This window comes from Neovison vison, chromosome 7, assembly GCF_020171115.1.
Source record: "Neovison vison isolate M4711 chromosome 7, ASM_NN_V1, whole genome shotgun sequence".
Lineage (NCBI taxonomy): Eukaryota > Metazoa > Chordata > Mammalia > Carnivora > Mustelidae > Neogale > Neogale vison.
In genome coordinates, this window is record NC_058097.1 from 41,412,853 (window position 1) to 41,437,771 (window position 24,919).

The 24,919-nt window shown below is 43.6% G+C and overlaps 1 protein-coding gene and 1 pseudogene across 2 annotated transcripts in view; one reads left to right on the forward strand and one right to left on the reverse strand.

Annotated features, from left to right (window-relative positions):
- Nucleotides 1-2,227: 2,227 nt before the first annotated feature.
- GARRE1 (granule associated Rac and RHOG effector 1) overlaps nt 2,228-24,919 on the forward strand; it is an 82,040-nt gene continuing 59,348 nt past the window's right edge. The window contains exon 1 of one of the 2 annotated variants that reach the window (XM_044256286.1): nt 2,228-2,280. The gene's annotated coding sequence lies outside the window, so the exon portion shown is untranslated. Of the gene's footprint in view, nt 2,281-9,235; nt 9,329-24,919 lie in introns of those variants that run through there. The other variant, XM_044256285.1, reaches the window with a different exon arrangement.
- On the reverse strand, nt 13,627-13,725 carry LOC122914784 (annotated as a pseudogene).

The following is a 24,919-nucleotide window of genomic DNA, read 5'->3' on the forward strand; positions in this document are numbered from 1 at the left end:
ATACTCACTAGTATAAGAAAGCAATCTAGTAGAGTACAGGAAGAAACTAGTAGAACTTCTATATAGGCTGTTTTCTTTTTCGTCTTTTAAAATTCTTTATTTCTGTTTCATAACATAAGTAGAATATGAATAGTCTAGTGGATCTATGGGCACACCTGGACACATTCCAGATTTGGTTCCAGACCACCATAATAAAGCTAATGTTGCATTAGAGTGAGTCAAGTGAATTTTTTGTTTTTTCTAGTGCATATAAAAGTTATGTTTACATAAGACTATAGTCTATTAGGTGTGCAATAGCATTATGTCTAAGAAAAATGTATATAAAGTAAAAATACTTTATTGCTGGGGCGCCTGGGTGGCTCAGTCAGTTAAGCATCCAATTCTTGATTTCGGCCCACGTTATGATCTCAGTTTGTGGGCATGGAGACTACCTGAGATGCTCCCTCTCTCCTTCTCCTTCTACCCCTCTCCTCCTGTTCTCTCTCTTTCTCTCTCTCTCAAAAACCACAAACAAACAAACAAAAAACAGCCCACACTTTATTGCTAAAAAGTCCTAACCATCATCTGAGCTTTCTTTGAGTCATAATCACTGATCATAGATAACCATCACAAGTAAAATAATAATGAAAAAGTTTGAAATATTGGGAGAATGACCAAAATGTGCACAGAGACACAAAATGAGCAAATGCTGTTGGAAAAATGGTACCAATAGACTTGCTCAAAGCAGGGTTGCCACAAACCTTGAATTTGTAAAAAATATTCTTTCTGCAAATTGCAATAAACGGAAGCATATTAAAATGAGGCATGCTTATATGTAATTTACTAATAAAATCTAAGTGATATTCAAACTTGTTTTCTAATAGATGCTCAAGAACAGCAACAACAAAATTTGAAAGCCGTGGTCTAAATGAGAATCACTTTTTGCTTGCACAATCAAAATAGCCTCTTGCTGTCTATCTATCCATCTATCTAAAATATACATATAATTCACCACTTTAACCATCTTAATTGTATAGTTTTGATGTGGTTGTGAATCATCACTACACTCATCTCCAGAACTTTTCATCTTTGCACACTGAAACACTATACCGATGAAATATAAACTCCCCATGCCCCCCTCTCCCCACTCTCTGGCAACTACCTTCTACTTGCTGTCTCTATGAACTTGCCTCCTCCAGGTATCTCATATAAGTGGAATTGTAGAAGAATTGTAGAATATTTGTCCTTTTGTGATTGACTTATTCATTACTTAGCAAAATGCTTCATGGTTCATACATTTGTAGCATGTGTCAGAATCCCCTTCCTTTTTAAGGCTGAATAATGTTCTGTTGCATGGATAGACATTTTGTTTATCCACTCATCCATCCTGGGACATCTGGGTCGCTTCCACCTTTTTGGCTATTAAGAATAATGCTGCTATGAACATGGATAAAGAAATCTACATCCACTCTTGCCTGCCCCTCTCTAGTTCTTCCCTGAAGCTGTATCCCTAGTAATCCCTTTAAGCCCACAAGTATGGTAATATCACCCCTTGCTTAAAACTTAATAGTTCCCCATTGCTATCAGGCAAGATCTTACTACCCTCGTTTCTTGAACACAAAGCCATTGAAGACACCTGCTGTTTCTTCTGTCCTAACCGTGCTTTCCTCTCTGCTTCTCCAAGTTGTTTTCTTCCTTCTTCCCTTTAGGACCTCATCTCCTGCTCTATTTTCTGGGCGAAGAATTCCCTGATCACCCTCCTACACTAGGTCAGGGGACTCTCTCTCCCTCCCTCTTCCACTTTACCCTCCTACCGCTTGTCACAATTGGCACTGTCTCATCATGTGTATTTGTGAGAATTTTATTGTGTTTCCACTAGAGAATAAACCTGTGAGGGTGAGAGCGTTCATTACCCGGTCCCTGTAGTGCCTGTCAGGACCCGGCATCCAGCAAGCACTCAGTATTTTAGTATTCTGTTTCAATAATAAATACGTGAGACGCAGCTAACCCCTCCCGCCCAGGGGCCAAGCCACAGAGGAGGACCCGGGTGGCCCTGCGGGCTCGGGCTGCCTGTCCTCAACCCCCGCCCTAACGCAATCCCACAGGGCGGTCGCCGGCGCCTGGGGTAGGAAGCTCAGGGCCGCCCCCTCCCGGCTCGCGCCAGGGTGGTCGACTTCGAGCCCTTGGGTCAGCAGCCAGTCCGGCGTCCGCCTGGGGCGGGGGCGGGGCCGGCCTGGAGACGTCACTTCCGGTGTACACAGCCGGTCCGGGCGGTGCGCTGGGGGCCGGGGCGCGTCGCAGGTGAGGAGCGGGCGCGAGCGGGCGCTACCTGGTGCGGACAGGCGGGCGGGCTGGGGGGTGGACGGTGGGCTGCGGCCGGGGCTGGCGTCTGGACGAGCTCGCGGGGCGCCGCTCCGCTCGGGGCCGCAGGGCGCGGGGCCGTGGGCTCCCGCCCCTTGCCCGTCCGCTGTGGAGGACGCCGGGCTCTGGGGGCGCTGGCCGGGCGGACGGAAGCCCGGAGGGGCCTCCCGGCTCGTGCCCAGGACCGGGGGCGCCGGGGGACCCCGCAGACGCGGGACGGGAGAGGAGCGGGGGGTCGCTCCCTCGGGCCGCCGGGGCCGAGGAGGTCGTGCTGGCGCGGGCACCCGCTCCCGGAAGCCGGCGGAGCAGTCCGCGGAGGCACGGCGGCCTGTGGGCGGCCGGGGTCCGCCGGGACTGGCTGGAGACGCGGCCCTCACGCCTCCCGGCGGCTGCCGGGCCGGCTGCGCGCACCTTCCCCGCGGTGCTGGGCAGCCGAGGAACACGATTTTCCGGCCCGGCGGAGCCTGCTGGCGCAGTCGGCCCGGGGGTGGCTGTGCGGGGACCCGCCGGGGCCGGGGCGGGGGATGAAGGACCCACGCCTGTGGGGCGAGTGCAGGGTCAGGGGTGTGTCTTCCTGCTCCGCGCGGTGCGAGGAAAGAAGCATGCCTGCTTGGCACGATAAGAATTCTGTTTATACTCCTCGTAAAATTTGCCAGATGAACACTCAGGTTGGGGGACCCCAATTTGAAAGTAGCTTGTTCCCGCCCCTTCACACCCATTATAAAAGCAGTTCGTTCTCCTCACATTCGAGACAACACAGAAAGTATCGTGACGATACTTTTTCAAATGACAGTCGTCCGCCCACCTACCACTCAGGGGAAGGCATTGCTAACATTTTGTTAATACAATAAATGGTCTCTTTCACTTGTATTATCACTTATATAGATTTCATACTTACCGTTGTAGACCATAATGTAACCAAACCCTACGGATGAACATGCAGATTGTTTCCAGTTGTCACAGGATAATTCTGATTGTTTTAGCATAAATTTACAAATGAGGTCAAAGGTAACATTCATTTAAAAAATAAGGTATATTTGTTTCCTTTGCTGACATGTTTGGAAAATTCTCCATCCCGATGTTATAAAAAGTTCCACTCATTTTTGCTCCTCATTTCATGGCTTTTTTTTTTTTTAAACTTCCAGCTTAAAAATTTCTACTTAAAATTTCGTCTCAGTGTAAGATACGAAATATTTTCCAAATGGTTGGTTGACCCAGTTTTATTGACTAAGCTCTGACTGCTGTTTTGTCATATTTTAGATCTAAAGTTCTCAGTATGTGTTTATAAGGGACTACTCACAAAATTGATACTTGGATTTTGTGTATGCTTTTTAAATTTCATTCGCAGTATCTTTTATTTTTTCTTAATTTCCTTTACAAGTCTAGGAAATAGTTCATGTTTGAAGGTTTTTTTCTTTTTTATCTTTTAAAGTGAAAAGTTTATTGTTTCATTTGCTTTCTTGCTGTCAAGATAACAAACTCCATATGAAGAGTTCAGGTTTGTTGTGGCAACTTTTCAGTCTGGCATTTGAGATTCTAATCTTCCTCTATTTTTGCACTCGAATACGTAGGTTAGCATTGGAGACCAAGATAGAAAAGCTCTCAGATTCCCTTGGCAAGCCTAGATTTTTTCAATCTAAAATTATCTCTGGATTTTTGGAAGACAGTATGTTTTAAGCATCCTTTAAAAAAATTTTTTTTAAAACAAGTTGCACATGATTCTGCTGAAATCTTACTAAATGTTTATTCTGTTTCAATCCTGGAGTCTAATACACCAGAAGCTTTATGTCAAGCGGGTCTTCCAAGTCTGTAGGAAAATAATTGTATCTAAGAGCTAGTAGGCTGGGGCATCACGTGGGCTGGGTGTCCACTCTCTTTCTTTCCCTCTTGAGATGTTGTCCTTTGTGGAAAATGATGACCTTCCTAGGTGAAGAAAGAATATTGGTTTGAAAAGGAATTACTCTACTGTAGAGTTACAGGGAAAAAAAGAAAAGAAAAGAAAAAAAAAAAAGGATGCCTTCTTCTCTTAGTACAAGTTCACAGAGAGCCTGAACTTGTGAGGGTTTGTGCTTCAGATGTCTTTATCGCTCCTGAAACTGCTCTTGGGGCCCAATTGATAGATGCAGTGGCTGCTGCTTACTCATTTCCCTTGACCTTGATCATAAATATTTGGCATGGTGAGCCAGATTTTCTTGTTGTTGTCAATCTTCTTTTGGTTGGCCTTCTTGAGTTGGAGCTATTGTGGTCATTTTCTTAACTTGGAGACTGTGCTTTTTCACTTGAGTTTGTTGTTTCTCTTTCCACGTCTGCCTGTGAGCATTTCCCGAGGCCTAGCTTTGTGCCTCTACCTCTTAACCAAAAAACGTGCTCCTTCCCACTCATCCAGTATGTGACTTCCAGGCGGAGAACCACTTCACCTCCTTACTCCTGTCTCCACGCAGTGACCCCAACTCAGACTGTGCTGCACGTCATTTCTTTATCTCCAACTGACCCTGGTCATGTTCTCAAGGCCGTATTCTGTCCAGCTTAGGGAGCCCTTCCTTGCTTGCCAAGGTGGCCTGTCCTTCATAGCTCCAAGGACCTATCCCATCTCCTTTTCCTTCTTGATTTGGGCTGCATACGCCATTTGCTTTCTATGCCTGCAACTTGATTTAGACTTTGTATCTTTGCTCTTAGGGACTTCAGACATAATCTGGTCCCACCCTGGATGAGAAAGATGAGATCCAGTGATTTTATTTATTAATTTAGTTAACTCACATTTATGGAGTCTTTACAGTATGGGCTAGTTACTGTAGTGGAAAATTAAACTACAGAGCTGAAAGGCACAGTCTGAACAGAAAGTTAAAAAAAGCAATTGCCATAAAGTATCATAAGTGCCTAGAAGTGGGGGACATGTAATGAGTTCCCCCAGGTTTCAGAGATCTTGTCTGTTCACTGCTCCAGGACCTAGAACACACTGTTCTGGGAACAATCAAGCATTTGTTGAATGAATCAGTGATCATCTGAGAATGACATGAGAATAAAAGTGCTGTCTATAGAGAAGATACAAACCAAGAGACATTTTTTAAGTGTAGTTTGGAGAATTTCAGGAAAACTTTAAGTTCAACCAAAATGACCCAGCTGTAACCCTAAGAAGGCATGATTGGAATGTGTTCATAGCCAGAATGCTTAAACTTAATTTTGTATCCTCAGAAGAAAAGACTGCATTTCTAAGAGAGGGTTGGGATGGTGTCCATGGAAATTGGGGTGACAGGTCCAAGAGAGGAATTGGGTGATATGTCTATAGCACTGCCTGGGGGCCCTGGCCAGGGGAGCTGTGTGCCGTCCTCCAGTGAGCCTCTGCACCGCCAGACAGTTGGGTACATCTCTGTTGATGCCTTTCTAGGCAGGAGAATCTTTCCCTTGCTTTGCTTCCACGCTCCCAGCCAAGGAGAGAACATGAATGGTTGCGAGCTCCATATCCAAATCGCTCAGATTAGATCCTCGTCTTGGGGTGCTGGCTAATCTCTTTGCCCCTCAATGGAATGGGTAGAATGGTAGTACCTTCCTCTTTGTTGCCTGGCACCTGCTAAGTGCTCAATAAATATTAGCCCTCATTAATATTTATAAACGTAGTAACTGGTCTTCTGGTTAGTACATAGCCATCTTTAAATTTAGGCGGCCTGACTCAGTTGCCCTGGACCTCCTTGCTCCTGGGTACATTGACAAAGCTGAGAATCAGAGGGGAAGTTGTGACAGATACATTCTGCCCAGACTGCTCATCCGGAGAATCCACCTGTTGCCAGGAAGGACAGGCTTAAGCTGAGTACACTGGGAGAAGGTTAGTACAGCACCACAGTAAGAGGAGAGGCCATGACAGGTACAAAGGTGTAGGGGAACAAGTGGGAGGTGTGTGAGCTGAAGGAGCTTTAGGGTAAAGGGTGGACAGGTATGAATATGGAAGTGGAGGGAAATGAGATTGGAGAGGAAGGCGGGGCCAGCTCTTGAAGAAATTATTAATGACAATATGTAACTTATTGGGCACTAACAATGTGTCAGGTGAGATGTTAATCCCTTCCACTCACTGTGCTAGCCAGGTTTGGTGCCAAGTGCTTTGTGTATATTACCTTGTTCTGTCTTCACAACAACCTTATGATGCAGGTGCTTACGTTACAGGAGAAGTGATGTGTCCAGTGTCAGCTGGTAGGTCTCTCTGCCTGGTGATTCAGCCTGCACACTGTTGCAAGGTTAACACTTAGTATCTTTTGTACATTTTTTTAAATTTTGTTTTTTCAAAGAGGTTATTTGTCAGAGAGAGAGTGCGCACGTGCACAAGCAGGGAGAGTAGCAGGCAGAAGGAGAAGCAGGCACCTAGCAGGGCAAGAATCCCGATATGGGACTCGATACCACGACCCTGGGATCTGACCTGAACCAAAGGCAGATGCTTAACTGACTGAGCCACTCAGGCCTCCCTCTTTTGTACATTTAAAAGCCTTTATGACTCCTATTTCCTGATGAACTCCACGCCACCAATATCCTCTGACTTTATAGAACCATCTTGGGTTAAAATGTGAAAATATGTGTATCTTAGAATTGAATAAACACAGTTCAGGTGCAAATATGCATCAAGCTCAGAGAAACGTAGTGAAACAGGTAAGATGCAGAACAATGTGTATATGGACCCATTTGTGTAAAAAAACAAAGAGGAGAGAGAGAGAGAGATAAACATGAAATAGGTTTCTAAGTGTAGAAAAAAAATTCTGGAATGATAGAAAAGAAACAGTGGCTGCCTTTGGGATGAGGCCCCAGAAATCTAGGCTGTTAGGCTGACCTAGCTTTGTCTTGTATACTCTTTTGTACAGGGTGATTTTCTTTTCACTGTATATGTGTATTATATTTTCAATTCAAAGTTAATAAAAACAAGTTTTGAAGTGTTTGCCATGTACGTAATAGTCACTGAGAGAGGGAGTAGCACAGGCAGTAAGAACAAGGACTTTATCCAGACTGCTTGGGTTTGGTTTCTGTCTCTGCCACCTATTGGTCATTCATCTCTAAGTCACTCAACCTCTCTTTACCTCCTTTTACACTCTCTGAAAATGTGGGTGGTAACACGCCTTCTGGAGTTATAGTGGGATGTTAATGACTTAATATTTGTGAAGTTCTTTTTTTTAATTTTTTAATTTTTTTAAAAGATTTTATTTATTTATTTGACAGAGAGAGATCACAAGTAGGCAGAGAGGCAGGCAGAGAGAGAGAGGAGGAAGCAGGCTCCCCGCTGAGCAGAGAGCCCGATGCGGGACTCGATCCCAGGACCCCGAGATCATGACCCAAGCCGAAGGCAGCGGCTTAACCCACTGAGCCGCCCAGGCGCCCCTATTTGTGAAGTTCTTAGACCAGTTCCCAACTGGCAGCATTATGGGCAGGTGCTGGGCACCACAGTGTGAGCAAAGAGGGGATCAGCCTATTGCTCTGCACTGGCAGTTCTGTGGGAGGGGAAGCCATACGAAGCTAGGCTAGTGTCGAGCAATGGCAGTGGGGGCTGCAGGGGCTCAAGACAGACTCCATGGGGACTGAAGGGGCCCAGGATGGTTTCATCCAAACACTGAATCTTAAATGTGGGTAACTTCTACAAAAAGTTAAAAGGGCACCCAGGGACTGGTTCCAAGGGTGATGTGTGCCCCAGACAGACTGAGAAATGAGACAGGAAAAAGCCTGAGGGGAGCCCGAAATTGGGATCTAGCTTGTGATGACAGGTCATCGTTATATGGCAGTTTTTCTTACCTATATAAAATACTGATGTGATTTATAATGACATCTTAGGCTTGATGAGATCTGGTAGCTGGACCTTGATCTTTGAAATGGCCAGGAGATGTCCCTGTGTAATTTACTTAATGAGTCCCTTAATGCAGCACCTGTGGGCCACTTCCAGGTGGTGCTTACAGACTGTGTTGCCCGTAAGTATCTCTAATGTCTGACTCTACATTTACTGAGTCTGTTGCTAGGACTCATTTCTAGATGGTATCACTTTTTTTTTTTTTAACTGTTTTGTCTATGTTTCTTGTGTCTGGGTCACTGTCTGATCTGTGCTTTTTCAAATTGGTAACTGCAAAGAATCTTTTTTTTTTTTTGACAGAGAGAGAGAGAGAGATCACAAGTACACAGAGAGGCAGGCAGAGAGAAGAGGAAGCAGGCTCCCCACTGAGCAGAGAGCCCGATGTGGGGCTCGATCCCAGGACCCTGAGACCATGACCCGAGCCGAAGGCAGAGGCTTACCCCACTGAGCCACCCAGGCGCCCCAACTGCACAGAATCTTAATAGAAAGTTTTTCGGGTTTTTTAAAGATTTTTTGTTGTTGTTGTTGTTGTTTATTTGACACAGAGAGAGAGGGGGAAGCAGACTCCCCACTGAGCAGAGAGCCCTATGTGGGACTTGATCCCAGGACTCAGATTATGACCTGATCTGAAGGCAGAGGCTTAACCCACTGAGCCACCCAGGCGCCCCTTAATGGGATAGCTTTTGAGTGCAGAATTCGAGCTAGAGATCACCTGGGAAAAAATCCAATTTTCTTATTAGGAATAATTTTGGGATTAGGTGCCAGTGAGGTGGCATTTATGATGGGGAACGTGGGACTACCTGAGTCTTCCCTCACCCCACCCCCAGGTCCCAGAGGTGTATGCGTTTGCCTGGGAACAGAGGCAGAGGGAAGCTGGCTCGGCTCCCAGACCTGAGTGCTGCAGGCAGTGGTAACCTAGGCAAGGGGAGAGCAATCTCTCCCTAGTTCCCAACGACCTATCCCATGCCTGGGTCTCAAGGTCGTAGAGAATGCCGCCACAATAGCTTTGAGCCTTGTCCTTGCCTGTCTTCCTTCAGTTTGGGGCTGACACAGGAGGGAGTGGCCGGCAGGGAAATGGGAGGAGCCTTGACCTCCTTCCCCTCTGGAGGACACAAGGCAGCCCTCCTTTTACTTTGTTGCCAGGACCTTGAGAGTTGGGGACAGAACAGCAGGAAGGTAAGTGATCTTTTTAAAAAACTTGGTAGCTTTGTGGTATTTTGAGGAGGAAGAGTTTGGTTTTTCCCCCCATGAATGGTAGGCTGGCGTGAAGTATTTCATTAGAAGAGAAAATGCTTTCCTCTGACTAGTGTCCAGCTTCTTTCAGAGCAGATAGCCCCAGTTTCTGAGTGAGACTCAAGGTGTGCCAAGTGCTATGGTTTATGGGCTTAAGCCTCACCACCATACTGAAGAAACTGAGGCACAGAGTTCAGAGAAACAGAGGCGTAGAGTTAATAAGTGCCATTCTCGTAACTGATAATTACTAAGAACTGGGATTCGTATCTAGGTCAGTCTGACTCCCAAACCCGTACCATAACTACTGTACTTTGTCAGTGCCTGTTTCCAAGAAATATCTTGATACTGTTAGCACCTTTTCTTTTCTTTTTTTTTTTCCTTCAAGATTTTATTTATTTATTTATTTGCCAGAAAGACAGTGTGTGGGCATGAGCACAAGCAGGGCGAGCAGCAGGCAGGGGAAGAGGGAGAAGCAGGCTCCCCATGGAGCAGGGAGCCTGATGCAGGGCTCGACCCCAGGACCCTGAGATCAGGACCTGAGCCGAAGGCAGTCGCTTAACTGACTGAGCCACCCAGGCACCCCATGTACTGTGTAGCATCTGACCTACAAGGTAAAAGCATGAGCTTTTTCTCCCATGAGGTTGTAAGCTCCCAGAGAGCAGGACTTGTGTCTGTTTCATTCACCCCGCTACCCCCAGTGCCTGGAGCAGTGTCATGTACATAGTAGGACCTCGGTAGATGCCTCAGTATGTGAAGGCTCATGGTGTGGAGAAGCGGCAGAGTCTGAAAGTCAGATGATGGTAACCCGCTGCAGGCCTGCTCTGTAGGGCTATCCTCCCTGCCTGGGGAATGGGGGTGGGGGGGTGCTGGGGAGCATCAGGGCCTTTTCATGCTGTAACGTACTAACGAAAATAAACTCGCGGTTTTTAATAGATGTAGATTTTTTTGAATGTTTTAACAATTTGTGTTTGAAAAAATTACCTCAATGCCTGTGGCTTTTAAAAAATTTTTCTGAGTCGACTATACTTCAGTTTAAAAAAAGAAAAGGATTTACTTTAAGTCATTCTCCTTAATTTATCCCCTAATTTCTATCAGCATCACAATTTGTTGCTGTGAATATGTTCATTGTGTTTGGCTGTATTGGATGTGAAAACTTCTAATGGTCCAGCACCATTTTAGTTCATCAAAAACCTGGTTTCACCTGAGCAGACTTTTTCAGAAGCTTCAGAACCAAAGTCATTTATCCTTGGGTGATATGTGGTAGTCATTTGTAGATAAACCTTTCCTTGGCAAGGCAGTGTCAACTGCCCCCTGCCTCCTGCTTTTAGCCTCTTTGGAAGATTTTTATTTAATAAAGTGTTTTGGCTCAGAGTGTTCCTCTAATAAAATTCTTTGAAAAGTTGTAATACTTGTTTTGTTTTAAAGGCAACAGGTTTTGGGTTACTCTTTTTTTTTTTTTTTTAAAGATTTTATTTATTTATTTGACAGAGAGAAAGATCACAAGTAGGCAGAGAGGCAGGCAGAGAGAGAGGAGGAAGCAGGCTCCCTGCCGAGCACAGATCCCGACGTGGGGCTCGATCCCAGGATCCTGGGATCATGACCTGAGCCGAAGGCAGAGGCTTTAACTCACGGAGCCACCCAGGTGCCCCTTGGGTTACTCTTTTGATTTTATAAGAAAACTAAACACAAGTCTTAGAATACAGCAGGTTGATTTTATCACCAGAAAATTTGACAAATAGCTAGATCGGCCCTCAGCAGGACCGGCAATGGATTCTTTTCCTCCTACTAAATGTTCACCACTTTTCTTGATATGAAACTGAATATAGGTGATTCCATCCATTTCATTTACTTTTCTACTTTTCTACTAACTATTTAAAAAATAAACTAGACTTTGATATTCCTCTTTTTCTCCTCACCCCCAAAATACCCTCAATTTAAACAAAATTACCCTTCATCTGTATAACTGTTAACACACTCGGTCTTTTTTTTTACCCCCCCAATTTGTGCTATTTTGGGGATGCCTAGGTGGCTCAGTTGGTTAAGTGTCTGCCTTCAGCTCAGGTGTATCTCTCTCTCTCTCCCCTTTGTTTTTTTACACAAATGGGCCCATATACACATTGTTCTGCATCTTACCTGTTTCACTACATTTCTCTGAGCTTGATGCATATCTGCTCCTGAACCGTGTTTATTCAATTCTAAAATACACATATTTTTACATTTTAACCCAAGATGGTTCCATAAAGCCAAAGGATCTTGGTGGGCTTGGAGTTCATCAGGAAATAGGAGTCTTAAAGACTTTTAAATGTACAAAAGAGGGACACCTGAGTGGCTCAGTTAGTTAAGCATCTGCCTTTGACTCAGGTCAGATCCCAGGATCCTGGGATCAAGTCCCACATCGAGTCCCACATCAGGCTCCTTCCTCAGCGGGGAGCCTGCTTCTCCCTCTCCTGCCTCTCTGGCTACTTGTGCGCGCTCTCTCTCTGACAAATAAATAAATAAAATCTTTAAAAAAAAAAAAAAAACCTGTTCTATTTTGAAACTAAATTTCAACTCTGTTGACTTAATGATTAAAAAATTTTTTCTTCTGCTTAAATTAAATTATCACTTGTTTGTAGATGACTGAATAAAAAAGCTTTTCAGGGTGCCTGGGTGACTCAGTCATTAAGCGTCTGCCTTCAGCTCGGGTCCTGAGGTCCTGGGATTGAGCCCCACATTGGGCTCCTTGTTGAGCAAGCAGCCTGCTTCTCCCTCTGCCTGCTGCTCTGTTGTGCTGTTGTGCTTTCTCTCCAACAAATAAATAAATAAAATCTTAAAAAAAAAATAGATAAAAGCTTTTCGGATCCACTAATATCGTCCTTTGTTATTATAGAGGAATGTCCTATTTTGTGGTGATAAATGTTACAGAGCAAGTGTCAGGACAAGAGGTGGTCAGATGTCACCATGTGGGGATAGTTTGTTCTCCCATTTGACCAGAAGCTCCTGGAGGGCCCTCCCGCTGCATCCTGGGTGCCCCGACCATTCCTGAGCATTCAGGGACCACTCGCAGGGTTGACTCTGTTGCTGGAGGATGCGTATAGAAACATCTTCATTTGAACTATGGTAGATTTGAACGTTGATCAGAATTTTTATTTAGTAGGTTTTTTTGTGGTTTTTGTTTTTGTTTTGTTTTGTTTTTTTGTTTTTTGGGTTTTTTTTTGTCAACTGATCAGTTTGATCGGTAAGTTTTTGTTTTGCATTAACAGCAATTATAGTAGTCATTTCTTGAACAGAAAAAATAATAATAATCTTGGCCTCCTTAAAACTTTTTCATTGATATTTTTTACTCTGATAGAACTTTAATATTTCTGGAGTTTTTGCACGATTTTTGAAATTAACATGCTTAGTATTAATTTCTTGGGAACTGTTTCTGTTTAATGGGCTAGTGTTCAGTTTTGCACATATTTTTCTTTGGGGGCAGTCTCTGGGTGTGGAAGTCATCTGGGCCTGGTGGACCCAGAAGTGTCACTTCCTTTCCTCTGGCTTTGGCTCTCCATGCCTGCCTTTCCATTTTGATGTTTTAATGATACCCTCCTTGCTCGGTGATTTGTGTTCAGGAAGCAAGGCAGTGATTACTTTTGTTTCTGCTTTGTGAACTTCCTCCCCCACTTCCTATTTTTACCAACCAACTACAGGAAATGAGGCAGCTTCTGGCACTGATTTTAGGTGGCAGAGGACAAGGGCAGGAGCCATTTAAAACATTTTCCTCCTTAGTCTTTTCACTGCCTCCTTCCTGTAAGAATCATAGGAACATGGTTTTGTGATTGGGTTGAGATGATGACATGTCCTCCTCACCCTTGGTGGGGTGGGATGCTGCTCAGTTGTAGCGCAGCGCTTTGGGGAAGTAGTAGGTGAGAGCTTTTCTTCATTGTAACAGTAGGAATGGGACATTGTAGCCTTGTGGCCCAGCTGCTGTCGTGGGTGAACAGTTTGGCAGAAGCAAAAGGTGAAGGGACCTGTTCTAAGTAAGGCTGGAAAGGTGGGTTCTGGTCCTTCAAGGTGGGAGCCCTGACTCTAGGGGCCCTCTCTGCTCTCTGAGATCTTTGACGAGGCCTTAGCCTTCGTGGTGCTCTCCTTCCTCTGAACTCATGGCATTTATTTTCTAAACACTATTTAGCATTTACCCTTTTCTTTTCCCCTGATAACTCTTATCATATTGTGGACTTGCGGGAGCTTCGCTTAGGGAGAAGTTTGTATCATCTTTTCAGAAGAAGTAACCTTTTACGTGTCATCCTTGCGCAGGGGCCATGCTAATCTTCTCTGTATCGTTCCAATTTTAGTATATGTGCTGCTGAAGCGAGCACAGAAGAAGTAACCTTTTATACATTAGGTAACTTGAACATGGAAGGTGCTTGAAGCATTTGTTTAGCAGAGTTTCTCTAGTGGCACTATTAATATCTTGGGGTGGATAATTCTTTGGCTTTGAATGAACGAGGGAGCTGTCCTGTGCGTGGTAGCATAGTTAACACCTTTTCTGGCCTCTACCCACTAGCACTCCCCTACTCCCCCAGTTGTGACAACCAAAAAGTGTTTCCAGACATTGCCAGATGTTCCCTGAACTGGGTGCGTGTGAAGGATCCTCTCCTCTACTTGTTGCGAACCACTGTGTTAAAGGATCTATGGCTGACTTCTAAATTTGTAAATTGGAATAAAAAAGAATGTTTGGTTCATTGGGTTTGGAGCCATTTGTTAGTTTCTATTCCAATATCTAACATCCTCATACATTTTTGGTTTGCCAGTTAGATTTTGCTATTATCTATCAGCCAGCTTTGAAGTATATCTCCCCTTCTGTGTGCTTCCACTGAAAGAACTGGGGCCTGAGCATCTGACAGCTTGGCTTCTGGTCCTCATAGAAAGCATTTTCTCTCAGTCTTGATCTTGCTTGTTTCAGAAGGCTATTTCCTGGGAAGCTGAACACTGTGTATATAAAGGAGAAAATGAAAGGCATCTAGAATGTAACAGTAACAGTAGCTCATGTTCATGGAGCAGTTGCTGGAGACAAGGTGAACAGAATCTGCAGGATTGAATGTAAGAGATAGAAAGCCAAAGGAACAAGACAGTGACTGTCTGGGACGACATCTTAGGGTTAGGCTCAGGGCTGGTAGTGCCTTTAGCCAAAACAACACGTATAGCAGAAGGAGCAGGGAATGGAAGGGTGACTTGTGAAGTTTGAAGGACCTGAGGAGATGACTCATGAGTCTGGTCCTGGCTGGGAGACGTCTTGACCAAAGAGTTGAATTTGGGTGTCATCAGCAATAGGTATGGGTATGACCTCCTAAACAGAGATCACTTTACTTTCCATCATTTCATCTCAACTCCCGGTCAGTTCCAAGACAACTACAGCTTTCAGCCATCCACTCTAAAAGTGATAAACAGAACGCCAAGGTCTAGGTATTCGACAGAGATGGAATAGTGTGGTGGAGAGCGCAGCCTCAGATTACCGGGCCCCAAACCCAGTTCTGTTGCTGACTTCCATCTCGGCCAGTGGCAAAAACTTGAAAAACTCACTTAACCTCTCTAGATGTTTTACCTACCTCACAGGGTCATTGTGAGAATTAAGTTAGATAATACATGAAGTGCCCAGCACAGAGCCTAGCCCCCGAGTACCCATTCGGTTAATGTCAGCTGTTTTTATTTTAGGGTTCTAGCAAGGATTAAGTGAGCTTAGGTCTCTAAAGCTCAGTTTAATGCTTGACAGGTTGTCGATCCTTAATGAATGGTCTGTTTTTTTGAGGAGTACTCTCGTGAATATGGCAAATCATCAGTCACTTCATTTATTTATTTATTTATATTTGTTTATTTGGCAGAGGCTTATCTTTAGCACTTAACTGCTGCTTCTGTGGATGGCAACACTGACTCCATGAGTGCTGTAAAAGCAAAACAAAACAAAACAAAATCCCATTAAATAAATACTGAGGATGCGCCAGTCATTCAACAAATACCTGCTGAATGTTTACAGTGTGCTTAACAGCCTTGACTATCTTGAATGAGTTTGGGGATCGCGAGGGCTGGAGGTGGTGGGGAAACACGGAAACCGGTGGCGTGATACAGTACGTTGCAATACAGCCACGACTCTGCAAAGACGGACCTAAAGACAAGGTGTTCCAGTAGCACACAGAGGGCCTCCTAGCTCACTTTTTGCCAAGGTGGTGTCTCAAAGGAGGTGATTTCTAGGTCAGACATCCAGGAGGGGTGAGAATAAACTAGGAGAACGTGCCAGGCAGAGGGAACGGAGCATGTAGACGGTGAGTGGGAAGACAGCAGCAGCAAGAACTGGGCAGGGGTGGGCAGAGGGGTGGGGGAAGACAGTTGGGAAGGGTAGTGGAGAGCCGTAACACATGTGAAGTAGGAGAGCAGATGATTACGTTGGATCTAGAACAGTCACACAGCAGCCAGAAGGGAGCAGTCCAGGAGTTTGGAAGATCACTGAGGAGGCTCGTCTTGTAATTCCAGCAAGAGGAAAAGAAGGTCTAAACTTTAGATTGGCAGTGAAGGTAGAGAAAAAGGAAAAGACTAGAGAGATATTAAAGAGGCAGGAGGGGTATGATTAAATGACTAAGTGGCTGTAAAGGAAGAGTGAGGAGTAGAGGTGACTGCCAGGTTTCTGGTTTATAGGTAGGTGGTAATGCTGTCCACCAAGGCAGGAAAGGAACAGTGAGAGCCTGGAGAGCGTTGGTGATGCCTACTTGACTCAGGGACCTGTCCAGTTGGCCAATGAATATTTGGGATGTGGAGCACAGGAGAAAAATCTGGGCTAGAGAGATGGACTTAGGGATCCTCCCGGGAAGACCATGTTGGTGGTAGAAACAGACAAGGCACAACATGGAGCTCTGGGGAACCACAGTGCTTCAGGTCAGAGGAGGAGGGGCTCCCAGTGGCAACTGAGAATGGCCAGAGGTGTGGGAGGAGAGCTAGGACGACAAGCATCTTCCCATACAAAATTGTCTCACTCTTCAGTGTGATAACATATTCTTACAAAGGGAGCCAAAAAAGTAGAGTCCTAGGACTAAGAGAACAAAGAACTAAATCTTTCAGGCATTTTCTCTTGCCTGAATAGATATTTTAAATTCATGAATGTTGAGAATAAAGTTCTTCAAAGCATTTTTCTGGAGTGCATTTCTAAATATGGCTCGTGTCATTCTGAACTGACAAAAAACATGGAAATGGTTGGGCTTTGAACTTCACAGACAATAACTTCACTAATCTCCCTAAAGAATTTCCTGTGGCGTCTCCGTATTATCAAGGGTAGATTGAGATTTACATTGTTACAGACTGGAGGGAAGAAAAAATTTTCTGTGTTTTTTTCCTCTGAAGAGGGAATGTTTATGGAGTAGTTCATCTTTTTTTTTTTTTAACAGCTTTATTGAAACATAACTCACATACCATACAGTTCATCTATCTAAAGTATGTGATTTAGTGCCTTTTAGGATATTCAGAATTCTGCAGCCACCACTACAATCAATTTGAGGACATCTTATCACTCCAGAAGGAAACCCTGTATACATTAGCAGTCATTCCCATTCTTTTCATCCACCCCAGCTCTAGGTAGACATTCATCTACTTTCTATTTCAGTGGGTTTGCCTGTCCTGGACATTTCTTATTAATGGAATCATATGTAGTATGTGGCCTTTTGTGTCTGGCTTCTTTCCCCTGGCACTGTGTCTCCAAGGCTCATACATGTGGTAGCATGGATCAGTGCTTCTCTCCTTTTTTATGCCTGAATAATATTCCATCACATGGCTCTCCTACATCTAGTTTATTCATTCATCAGTTGATAGACATTTGGATTGTTTCCATTTTTTTAACAGTTATGAATAATAAACTTCATATACAGATTTTTTTGTGGACATATTTTTCATTTCTCTTGAAATACCACACCTAATGGGGTGCCTGGGTGGCTCAGTGGGTTAAGCCTCTGCCTTCAGCTCAGATCATGATCTCACGGTCCTGGGATCAAGACCCTCATTGGGCTGTCTGCTCAGCAGGGACCATGCTCCGCCCTCCACCGCCTGCCTTTCTGCCTACTTGTGATCTCTCTGTCAAATAAATAAGATCTTAAAAAAAAAATACCATACCTCGGTGTGGAATTGCTTGGTTATCTGCTACTTCTCTGTTTAATCTGGTGAAGTTCTTCCAGACTGTATTCCCGTAGGCAGTTTCTCCACATCCTCCCCAGCATTTGGTGTTGTCTATCTTTTTTAATGAAGCCATCCCAGTGGTTAGTGGTATCTTGTGGCTCTCACTTGCATTTCCCTGACAGCTAGCGATACCACTCATCTTTTCATGTGCTTTATCGGCCATTTATCTATCATTTTTGAAAGGTTCATCTACACTTGATCATTAATTTTGGCAAGGTCAGTTAAGTTGCAAAACCCCAAAATGAAAGAACAGATGAACATATTTGACTAGAGAAATGAGGTGTGTGTGTGTGTGTGTGTGTGTGTGTGTGTGTGTGCACACGTGTGCGTGCACATAGTGAAAGAGGCTCTAAACAGATGGAAAAGATGAAGGACAGGCTCCCCCAGGGAAGCATCCAGCACTCTCCCCGCACCTGTACTCTTCACTCTCCACCTGAGCTTGAGAAACAGGGGGCTTAATGATCCTGTTACCTGGCTGTGACTTTGGAAGTAGAGACCATGTTCTCTGCCTTCTTAAGACCACTGATACCGCCACCATGTTGAACCATGTATCAGAATGTCTGTCCTTTTTAGGCTTAAGAACATACTGTTTTATGGTTGTACCACATTTTGTTTTTATCCATTCATCTATTGGTGGACATTTGTCTTATTTCCACCCTCTGGGTGTTATGCATAATGCTACAGTGAACACTGCTATACAGATACCTGTTCAAGTTTTTGCTTTCACTTCTTTTGTGTATATACTGAGAAGTGAAATTGTTAGACCATATGGTAATTATATATCTAAATATTTGAAGCACGGTCCTGCTGTTTTCCACAGTGGCATTACCATCTTATATTCTCACAGATGATGCCCAGGGTTCCCGTTTTTCCACATTCTTGCCAACATCTTATTTTGGGGTTTTTTTTTTTTTTAAATAATATCCATCCTAATGAATTTGTAGTAGTGTCTCTTTGTGGTTTTGACCTGCAATTCTCTGATAATTAGTGATGCTGAGCATCTTTCCATGTGTTTATCGATTTCTTTGGACCAAATGTCTATTCAAATCCTTCACCCATTTAAAAATTGGATATGTTTGTTTTCGAGTTGTAGGTAGTTCTTTCTATGTTCTGAATATACCTCTTTTCAGAGGTACGATTTACATATATCTTCTCCCATTCTATGTTGACTTTTCACTCTATTGATAGCGTCCTTTGATGCACAAAAGTTATAATTTTGAGGAAGTACAGTTTGTCTGTTTTTTTTCTTTTGTTGCCTGTACTTTGGTGGTTGGTTTGTCTGTTTAAAGATATATATATATATATATATATTTGTTTATGTTTATGTTTATTTTATATATATATATTTATTATTCGATTCCAGGACCCCTGGGATCATGACCTGAGTCAAATGCAGTTGCGTAACCAACTGAGCCACCCAGGCGTTCCCTGTGCTTTGGGGTTTTATCCAGGACATTATTGCCAAGTCCAAACTCGTTAATTTTTTTTAAAGATTTTATTTATTTGAGAGAGAGCACCATGCGGGGGAGGGACAGAGGGAGAAAATATCCAAGTAGTCGCCCACTGAGCGGAGCCCAGTATAGGGCTCAATCCCATGACCTATGAAATCCCTGAGATTAGACTCCGAGCAGAAAACAAGAGTTGGATGCTTAACCAGTGGAGCCACCCAGGCGCCCCCAAACTCATTAATTTTTATGTATTTAATAATTTTTGCTCCAGGGGAGGTTTTTTGTTTTGTTTCGTTTGTATGCTTAAATTGTCCCATTGTCAGTCATTAATACAGCTTATTCTTCAGGTTGACTGTGAGTCCTTTTGGCACAAGGCAGATTAGAGGGGTTCCTTGCTTTCTTACCTTAAATTTCTGTCTTATCTTTTTTGTTTCTGACCTCAGATCTAGAATCAGTCATTTCTATAGGGCGCTCTGATTTTTTGGTGGGCAATAGTATTAGGGGCATTCACTGCAACTGGAATTTGACTCCTTCTAGGTCTTTTCAGTAAAGATGTACAAAGAAATTAAAGATGTAAAAAGAAATTAAAAGGTAAATCATGATTTCAGACTGATATTTCAAATTTAGATGAAGATTTGAAGGATTTTTATTTCTTTGATTTTGTATTTGTGTCTGTTCTCCTTTGTTGACAGTAACACCAGAGAGGTATAGTAAAAAACACTGTTGAAACTTCAAGTAGGGGCTCCTGGGTGGCGCAGTCGTTAAGCGTCTGCCTTTGGCTCATGTTGTGGTCCCTCAGCCCTGGGATCTATCCCTGCATGGGGCTCCCTGCTCAGTGGGGAGCCTGCCTCTCCCTCTCCCCCCTCCCCTGCTTGTGTTCCCTCTCTCGCTGTGTCTTTCTCTGTCAAATAAATAAATAAATAAAATCTTTAAAAAAATATAAACTTCATTGGGGCGCCTGGGTGGCTTAGTGGGTTAAGCCGCTGCCTTTGGCTCAGGTCATGATCTCAGGGTCCTGGGATCGAGTCCCACATTGGGCTTTCTGCTCAGCGGGGAGCCTGCTTCCCTCTCTCTCTGCCTGCCTCTCCGTCTACTTGTGATTTCTCTCTGTCAAATAAATAAATAAAAATCCTTAAAAAATATATATATATATAAGCTTCAAGTAATCCTTCTCTGTGTGGTAATGCTACCAATTTGATAGTTTAGGTTCATTTGTCTGCTTTTTATTTTTAGGGATTGCTTTCTTTTTTACTTGCTTTTGTCTTTTAATTGTATAAAATATTTACCTGGTTCTAAAGATAAAACTATAAAGCAAGGTAGATTGAAAGAATTATGGCTTCCTTCCATGCCTTTGTTCTTCTCTATACCACATAGGTAACATTATTATTGGTTTTTGATTTATTCTTCCATTGCTTGTTTCAAAATATATAAGCAAATATGTACACCCTATTCTACTATCATTTTATTTTTCCCCTTCTTTTTTACCTTAGCAATCAGAATTCTTATTTTTAAGAATTCTTTCTTGATTCCTGCTTCCTTTATGTTTGCTTGCTTTTGTTTTAAGGATGCATTATCTTATATCTCTCTAAGGATACCAGTTGGAATTTCTTTTCAGGGACCTAAAATATATGTTTCTTCTGGAGTCTGATCTGCTTTTCATCTTAGGTGTCCCTTATTGTCTTTTGGGTTTTTAGGGTTTTTTCCCTACTGTCTGGTGATCCTTATCAGTGAAGAAGTGGTTGATGATATAGGTAATTGAGAAAAGGTTCTTGTTTTTCCAACAGCCTTTTGTCTTGGTAAGAGTTGGTTGAGTGAATGACCAGGAGTGAGAAGTGTGGAGGAGGTCAGGTTGATGAACCTATTTCCGACTCCTGATTTCTTTACCTGCTGACTCAGAGCTGGGCATTGATCCAGCTCCTCCAGGAAAAAGGGCTCTGCCTCTCTGCCTGCCTTTGGCTCTGCATGTTCTGGGAAGTGTCTGGCTCTGCTGTGGTCTGTCGTATCATATAATTCCCTCTGCTTTCTCTTCCAGAAAGTAGGCAGCGTTTAAAAAGACTGTCCCTCGGCCCTTCTCATTTCTGTTATGTTGTGATTCCCTTGTGACTGTCTTTACTGTTAGGTCTTCAGGATTTGGGGCCAGTGGGAAGGTAAGTACATGTGCCTATTTCTTTAGACTGTCAACCTGAAATGAAGCTACTTTGTGCCATCCTGTTGCTGACAATAGGCCTGCTCTTCATTCCCATTTTCTCTGTTGGCTTAATGCCTGAAATGGATTTAAAATATTCTCTGTGTTCACAAATCATAGATATCACATCATTGAAGCATGTGATGCCTCCTCCCCTAGGATACATAGTTTTCTACTCAGTTCAGGGATTGGGTGACTTTACAGGACCTTTGTCTATACTCTTTTCCAGACAAGCAGGGCTAACAAGGCTTGTTTACTTTCACTTATTGTGCAGAAATGATAATAACAGGATCATCAAATATTCAGTGCTCAGAATATGCCAGATATTATCCTATGTGCATTATGTGTATAAACTCATTGAACTCAGTAACAGTAGTTACTGTTATTATCCCTATTTTACAGACGACGAAACTGAGGCACAGAGAGGTTAAAGAACTTGCCCCAGGTCACATAGCTGGTAAGTGGCAGAGCCAGGATCCCACCCAGTTAGCCGACCCCCAGGGTCACTCTCTTGTCCGCAGTACTCTCTATAAAGGGAAGCTTTTCAGATATTCTTAGGCTGACTAGACCACTTTTTATATCTTGTCAGTTATGGGTATAAGAAAACCCTTTTATACTTAATCTTTGTCTAGTTTCAAGCATGTTCTTTGTTATCATGTGAAATTAGATTGCTAATAATTTGGGTTGCAGAAAGGAATGTTTTAAATGACATAATCAGGTCCGACTTCAGTTTTAATCTATTAAGAATTTTAGCAAACTACTGTGGTGTTGGGAAAATGTGATTTATCTCCTAAAATGTCCTTTTTAGCTATGTGTTTGTAACTCTTCAGGCAGCATTAACACTTACGAATAAAGTACTTAAATCTTACAAGTTTTGGCTAAAGCTAACTTCTGGGGTCCTCACAATGTATATGGATTCCACAGTGTATATGAATAATGGATCCATACATGATGAATATTTTCCCAGTGAAAATTCTTTTTAAGAAAATACAGAAACGGGGGCGCCTGGGTGGCTCAGTGGATTAAGCCTCTGCCTTCGGCCCAGGTCATGATCTCAGGGTCCTGGGAACGAGCCCCGCATCGGGCTCTTTGTTCCGCAAGGGAGCCTGCTTCTCCCTCTCTCTCTGCCTGCCTCTCTGCCTACTTGTGATCTCTGCCTGTCAAATAAATAAATAAAATCTTTAAAAAAAAGAAAAGAAAAGAAAAGAAAATACAGAAATGTCCTTAAATGGATTGAACATATTTTAGCCCTTCAGGCCGATAAATATGGGGGGAAAGCATTAGGAAAATATTAAGCATTGGGAATAATCTGTGTAAAAAAAATAACAGAAGGGATAAGTCCAGGTGCTTCTGTGCATGTTTGTGTGCATTTAAAACTTTTTTTTAAAAGATTTTATTTTATTTATTTGAGAAAGAGAGCGAGCATGAGAGTGGAAAGGTCAGTGGGAGAAGCAGAGCCCCTGCAGAGCAGGGAACCCAATGTGGGACTTGATCCCGGGACTCCAGGATCATGACCTGAGCCAAAGGCAGTCGCTTAACCAACTGATCCACCCAGGCGCCCCATTTAAAACTTTTTATTATGGAAATGTTCAGTCATACACAACAGTAGAGCAAATGATACGATGAATCTCATGTACCTATCACCCAGCTTTCAACAATTTTGTCAGGGGTGATGATCACTACCATGAAGACAACTCCTTAAAATGGATGTCACCACCTTTTCTGCTTAGTATTTCTTGGCAGAATCCCATTTGAAAATGGTAGAACTTGAATGGTATTTCAATTCCATGATATTTCCTTGACTTCAACACAGTCTAGTTTCATTACAGCAAAGATCAGCACAGGAGCAAACAGATCCGTTAAGAATAAGTAAAAACCAGTTTTCATCTTCTTAAGGGGCTCGCATGTTCTCTCTGCCTGTGGAAGAACCCCACTAGACTGCAAGACTTAAGCAGTCTCATTAGAAGCACTTACGTATATACAGGTTTTCGCTGAAGCACAGGGAGAATGGAGGGCAGGTGGTTCTTCACTGGGGCTCCAATTCCAAAACTTCATGGAGTGGAAGCTTTAGTGTTTTGGATATGTGTTTGACGAGTGTTTTCTCCTCTGTTTCTCAAAAGAATCTGTGACCTTTCCCTCCGCACAACCTACTACTCCCCGCGGTGCATACATACTCACAGCAAAGAACTGTGGCCTGGAGCAGCCCACGTTCAGAATCTCCTGGCTTGTGGAAAGCAACTGCGCAGACTCTGCATTACATGTTAACAGCCTGTCCCACGTGGGATCAGAATTGACATCACCGCCGGGGCAGCGCAACACGCTACCTTCCCGGCCTCTCTTGTCCTTACCTTGGTACTGTGTGACTAAGTCTGGCCAGAGGGCCATGAGGGGAGGTGATGTGTGTCCCTTCCAGTGGGAAGCAGTCAAGAGTAGGTACGGGTTTCTTGTTTTGTGCTGAGGTGACTGGGAAATACAAGTTCCAGTCATGTCACAAGTTGAAGACGGGCTGCCAGACCCCCGTTGAGCTGCATGGGAGCGAGAGTGATGTCCTTTAGGTTGAGCCGCTTGCTTCATGGGACCATCCCCATCGTCTGTAAATTGCCGGGCTTAGATTAGGGGGTCCTTGTGGGCCTTTTTGGCAGTGACATTTCTAGATTCTGGTTAGCAGCTTTCTCATGAAGTAGGAACAGGAGACTAAGGTTGGCATTAAAGGTGTCCCTGGGAGACTCATTCTTTATTATGTACCTTTTGCTGTTAAATGAGAAGTTACATAAGGAAAATGGCAATGAAAGATGGAATATTTTTTAAGATAATACCTCTATTGAGTTACAGTTCATATGTTTTAGTATTTTCAGAGTTGTGCAGCCATCAGCAGGCTCTAATCAGAACTCTGTCATCAGCCCAAAAAGAAACCTGTTAGCAGTGATCTGCTTTCTGTCTCGGGATTTGCCTGTTCTGGACATTCCATATCAATGGGGTCATATAATATGTGCCTTCTTGGGTCTGGCTTCTTTCACTTACACAGTGTTTTCAAGGTTCATCATTGTAGTTTGTAGCAGTACTTCGTTCCTTTACATGTATGTGATAAAAACACATACACCACATCTGTTCACCAGTGGGTAGACATTGGCATTGTTTGTGTGTTTTGGCTACTAAGAACAATGTTCCTATGAACATTTATGTACAGGTTTTTTGGGGGGGTTTTTTGTTTGTTTGTTTGCTTGTTTTGTCAGAGAGAGTGAGCACAGGCAGACAGAGAGGCAGGCAGAGGCAGAGGGAGAAGCAGGCTTTCTGCTGAGCAAGGAGCCCGATGTGGGACTCAATCCCAGGACGCTGGGATCATGACCTGAGCCAAAGGCAGCCATTTACAACCAACTGAGCCACCCAGGCGTTCCTATGTGTAGGTTTTTATGTGACGTGTAGTTTTCATTTCTGTTAAGTATGTACATAGGAACGGAATTGCTGGGTCATGGGGTAACACTACATTTAACATTCTGAGGAACTGCCAAACTGTTTCAAAAGTGTTATCCCAGGGGTGCCTGGGTGGCTCAGTGGGTTAAAGCTTCTGTCTTCGGCTCAGGTCATGATCCCAGAGCCCTGGGATCGAGTCCCCCATTGTGCTCTCTGCTCAGTGGGGAGCCTGCTTCCCTCTCTCTCTCTGCCTGCCTCTCTGCCTACTTGCGACCTCTTGTCTCTCAAATAAATAAATAAATAATCTTTTTTAAA